The sequence below is a fragment of the Mastomys coucha genome, unplaced genomic scaffold, assembly GCF_008632895.1.
Source record: "Mastomys coucha isolate ucsf_1 unplaced genomic scaffold, UCSF_Mcou_1 pScaffold16, whole genome shotgun sequence".
Classification (NCBI taxonomy): domain Eukaryota; kingdom Metazoa; phylum Chordata; class Mammalia; order Rodentia; family Muridae; genus Mastomys; species Mastomys coucha.
In genome coordinates, this window is record NW_022196898.1 from 40,935,862 (window position 1) to 40,941,726 (window position 5,865).

The window sequence follows — 5,865 nt, forward strand, 5'->3', positions numbered from 1 at the left end:
AAAAAAAAAAAAAAAAAAAAAAAAAAAAAAAGAAAGTGGTGGAAGAGAAAGACAGACTTAATCAGCCTCCAGCCCAGCTCTTTATGCTCTTTTAGATAAGTTACCTTGGGCAACATAACTCATCTTTCCATATTTTAATGTCCTCATCTTTAAATGCAATTATTCTACTCATGATATTGTTACAAAGATGAAATGAAATGATGCTTCAAATACTTTAAACTATTTTTCCTGTTGACAATGCTTCCCCTTTCCCTCCCTCCTTCAGATAGAAATCTTTCTTCTAGCATTCTTGGCCTGTGAGATTGCATTATTTCCCGTATTCATTTTTACAAAACTTTTAGGTTTACTTCTTTCTAACTTTACCTCAAATTATTAGGTAGTGACAATGACTAGATAATCTTTGCTTTTAAAAACCAGGTGATGACTAAAGTCAATGTTGGTCATTCCATGACCTGAACATGCCCTGGTTAAAGAAACAGAGGCAGAGAAATTGTTAACTTTCCAGGAGTTCATAAAGATGAGCTGTTCTGGATTATAGTCCCTTGACAACTATGTGCAGTGCTATGGAAAGTAACTCTTAGAAGAAGCAATTGCAAGGTCATGACCTGATCACAGATCTCCACTGATCAGAGATGAGATCCTCTGTGTTTGAATGATCAAACAATACAGAGACTATACAGAGCAGTGGAAGGTCAGGCTAATGCACTCTTGTTCAGAGCCTTTATTAACCCATGGGCTGTTGAAGAATAAAAATAAGGCTAAAATTTTTCTACAGAGAGTATCTGTCATTAAGGAATCTTGAGATAACAGTATGGTTTGTGTAGTTGCTTTTTTTCTTCTCTTATTTGTGTAGTTGTGCCTCCTTAGCAAGTTTCTTCAGAGTACATGGTATCCTCTTGTAGACCACAGATTTGAAATCTCAACTCTGTGCCTGTTAAGTTATATTTGTGATGTCAGAGAGTTTACAAATAATAATTGTTACAATTATTTTAATCCTTATCAACTCCCCACCACCACCACCACCATCAACAGCAGTATGAGAATCAGAGACATGGAAGCTGAGGCACAAAGTCTTTTGAGAATTTTTGGCTAATCAGGTGATAGCCAAGATGCAAACCCAACACTATGAGATTCAATTTATCTTACCTGTATCTTAGGAGTGATAATATTTGCCTTCAGAACTGTTATTACATGAAATTACACATGCAAAACAACTCTATGGTGACTAGCACACATCAATGGGCAGCAGATAGCAAGTTCATTTTCCTCAGGGTGTGAATCACAGCTATTATTAGAAAATCATTTCTAGTGACTCAGAAAATTCTTTAATTTTCTTCATTTTTCAAGCAGTCACTCATTTGTTGAACACATAGCTGCTAAATGACAATCAAATGGCAAGCATGAAATCCCAGCTTTGAGAAGTCTAGTGAAGAAATAGGCAGCACTCTATGCACTTCCAGATTATAGGAAGGAAATTTCCCTGACTAGCCTAAGAATCTTGTTAAAATGTTGTTAAGGATGCAATTTAATTTTTACATTAATCTTTTCTAACATGGAACTAATAGTAATTCTAATGAACGAATATTAGGAACTGATATTAATTGTAATGAAATAAATAGCTAAGAGAAGGAGCTATGGAATTTTGTTTCTAAAAACAGGTCTTGGGTAATTTTTTGGGTCAGATAGTTTGGGCAACAATAGAATATAAGCACAATGCTTCTTCTTTCTTAATTACAATTAATATCATCTGGTGCATTTAAAATTGTACATATACAAGCTTCATCATAGTTTTCTTTAATCAACATATATGTGCCTATATGTGTATATGTCTTAGTGTCTACCAACAAAACTAGTCTTGAAGAATTTCTACTATAAAAGGAGTATCAACTTTTAGTATCTGAATCAAGTAGGATAATCACAATCCTGTAAAATAGCACTGCAAGTGGAAGGACATTCAGGTGGGTGCTAAGGTGCTTGGGAAGATGTTGATGTTGATGAATCTAGGTGCTTTTGAGTGTAGGTGTTTGGCCTAAGGACACTGGGAGCCTTGTGACACAATTAAGTTCCATCTAAGGAAGACTAAGTACTGTCATACACCCATGTTCCTTACTCTCCCTCTAGGGAATCATCAAAGGGCAGGCTCAGGCTCGTTTAGCAGGTTTGGGCCTAGATCCAGTAGCCTACAGCCAGGAGATGATCCCATGTCACCTTTCAAGGCACTATAACGTCTGTGGAATGGAGCCTCTTAACTGTGATAAAGGACCATTTGCCAGTCTCCAAGGACTTCTGGGTAGGTCAAATAAAAACCTTTGAGGAACAAAATAATATCAAAATTTCGTTTTCTGCTATTTGACAAGACAACATTTCCGTCTACCTCTTAGATTCAGTGATATGTGCCTGAAAATTTAACTGACAGAACACAAACTGACAGGAGAAAGGCTTAAAATTTTTATTTATATCAATAGTTATACATTCACTGAAGCTTCATAGAAAAGAAGTGAGTACTCAAGAAACTGATTAGATTTAAGATATAATCCTAAAATTCATAAACAACTACAAAAGGCCCAAATGACCAAAGTGTTTTTAAGCCAAAAACCAAAGCTAGGTACATAATACGACCTGACCTCAAATAATTCTACAAAGTTATTGTAACCAAAACGGTGTGGTACTGATATTCACAGACCAATGGAATGGAGTAGAGATCCAGGATATAGGTACATACATTTAATATGCAAGTAGTCATTTTGACAAAGGTGTTGAGAGTGTATACTGGAGAAAGAGCACAACAATAGACTTTTCAATCCACAGGGTTAAAAAAAATAATCACAGGTAGAGGAATAAAATCATCTCAAAATTGATTAAAGAATTAAATACAAAGCCAAAAGCCATGAAGATAACAGAAGCAAACAGAGGAAAGTTCATGACATACCAGGTCCTGACAATGACTTTTTTCTGTTACCTTAAAAGCACAGGTAACAATAACAGATAACTGGGCTTATACAAAGCTAAAATGCCTCTACCCATCAGAAAGCCATCCACCAAGTTGAGACCATTTAGATAGAACATGTAAGCAAATTCATCTTAACTAGGAATAATATCAATTTATATTAAAAATTTATAAGACATTCCATTGAACAGCATGAAAACACCATGATGAAAATCAGGTTAAAAAAAAACCTGAATAGTTGCTTCTCAAAAGACTATATTGACATGTCCAACAGATATGTGAAAAAATACACCAGTAATCATCAAGAAAGTGTAAGTCAAAACCATTATGAAATATGACCTTGTACCTGTTAGAATGACTATTATCTTAAAAGCAAATGTAAGTGTTTATTAGGACGCAGAGATAAGAGAACCCTAACATACCCTTGGTGAGAAAGTCAGAATAGCCTTCCTGGGAAGCAGAAAATGTTTCAGTTAAGTGACTATGAGACATACCTGTAAATAAAATAAAGTAAAATCAACATGTAGAAGAAACCCTCATATGCTATTATCTCATGTCTTTCTTTTCACACTAGCTAGAAGAAGATGAGTAACCCCACTCCTCACCAGCTGATGAATGACTAAAGAAAATGTTATATAGATACAGTGCAAAACTATTTAGCAAATAGAGGAAGGTGTGGCAATTTATGATAACGTGGAAGATTTTGTATGAGATGGTTTAATCATGCACAGAGAAGTTGCATTGTCTCAGTCACATTCAACTTAAAAGGGCTGAATTTAGGAACAGGGAATATAACTATGGTAATCTTGGAGATATGTATGGCTACTGGGGAAGGAGGACCGGGTGACATTGAGAAATGTATAGCTGTGGTTAAATGAAAGAGTATTTTTTTTAATGCGTGCAAATAATATGCCAATATGAAGAAATGAGGAGAGGATAATTGGCTGAGGTTAGGGGCAAGGAGGAAAGAGACAGGGGAGGAAAATGAGCTATGAAGGCTGATGTGCATGCAGTCATGTTTATGCGATGACATGCCCTGAGACAGAATGTGGTGATGGATTTATGACCCTGGATGTACGTAAATGCATATATTTTTAAACTGTAAGTGGTGAATTATATTATATATTAGTCATTTTAATGAAGCTGTTTTAGAAAGAAGAAGGATCAAAATGAAAAGAGCTATCCTTTAATAGCTGCTTTGGGTATAAAGGGCTAACATGGTGGACAGGAGAGGAGAACATCTTGCCTCTCTGACTCCAATGATAAGGGTTGCTATCAGTGCCCTTGCCGGGAAATAGGACTTTGTGCTGCCTCACACAGGAAAATTTATGAATTGCTTTTAGACCAACAAAGGGAGGGCAGAGAACTCTCTCTGTGTCATTTGTTGACTCTTAATTGCTCCTGTAGCAGTGGATCTGACCCACTTTCACAGCCTTCCCCACTCTCCTTCTTGTCTATATAATTTAAGACAGATTTTTTAGTTTTAAAAGCTACATAAAGCTCAACCTGAAATTTCTCATGAAGATGAGCTTCATCCACCCATCCATTTATTTCTGATTTCCATGCCTTGCGCTTGCATGAATGCTTCGCATTGTTTGTTAGGAGACTACCAGCTTCAACCTACTGGAGAGGAGAAGGTGGAGTAGAGCACAGGAGCCACAGAAATGCAAAAGCCCCAAAGAATTCTTGGATCCACCTAAGTTTAAAGCAGGAAGAAAGCATCCAACGAAACTGCTCATCCTACAGTTTTATGAACTAATGTTAGGAATGTTACTCAAAGTCTCAGGTCCAGCCTGGAGAAGAGCCAGAACCAGGACCTTGGAATCTCGCGCATCACAGGCCAGAGCTCCCAAGGCCAGGAAACAGGCAGCTGAGGGAGGGGCTCCTGTCCAAAAGAGGAGGAGGCAGGGAATTTGAGACTGTCAGGTTTGTGATGGGTAAGGTGGGGCTTTGTTTTGGTGCTAGGGTGGAGTAGATTTTCTAGGTATGTGGAATGGTAAGGAAGGGAAATAAGAGAAGAGTGCAGTGGCCTGCTCTGCTCTGGCATCATTCAGAAGAGTAGAAACACTTTAGTTTTACTGCAATGTGGATGGGGTTTGCAGATGTGACTGAGGTGGGAATCTAGGGAATTTTCTACAGGAACAATGAGAAAAATGTTTAAAATAAAATCCGAATGCTGCCTTGATCCCATTACAGTCTATAGAAGTTTTGAAAACTCAGAAATATTACACAGGGACATGTACACAGATAATCACTTTTTACAAAGTGACCATATATGTGCTTTGCTATCAGACAAAATGGCACCAGCTCCTTCTGAAGTTCATCTTCCTGTCTTTTGACTTTGAAGTCCTAGAATGTGTGCTTTTAATATGTATTTCTTACTCAGGATTGTGAGATTTATCCTCACAGAGTAGTTTTTCTAATCTCTCTGTTTTGTGGTATACATTATAGAATTATATTGTCATTAATTTGGCAACAACTTTGCCAAGGAAAATTTGGGGGAGGGGGGAGTCAAATGGAGTTATTAGAATGAATGCTACTACAAACATATATGTATGTGTTAACAGTCATGTATGTTCATTTCTATTGTGTCTAAAGAGTGATGTAGCTAGGATGTGGACATAAGAGCTCAGGTTTCAGAATTTGTTGAGTTTATACTTCTACAGTAGTTATAAAGAGTTCCTAGCTATGCATATCCTCACCAACATCTAGTATCATTTGCCTTTTGAAAGTCAGTATGTCTACTACTAGTTCCTCCGGAAATTGGACATAGTACTACCGGAGGACCCAGCTATACCACTCCTGGGCATATACCCAAAAAATACTACAACTTGTAACAAGGACACATGATCCACCATGTTCATAGCAGCCCTATTTATAATAGCCAGAACCTGGAAACAACCCAGATGTCCCTCAAC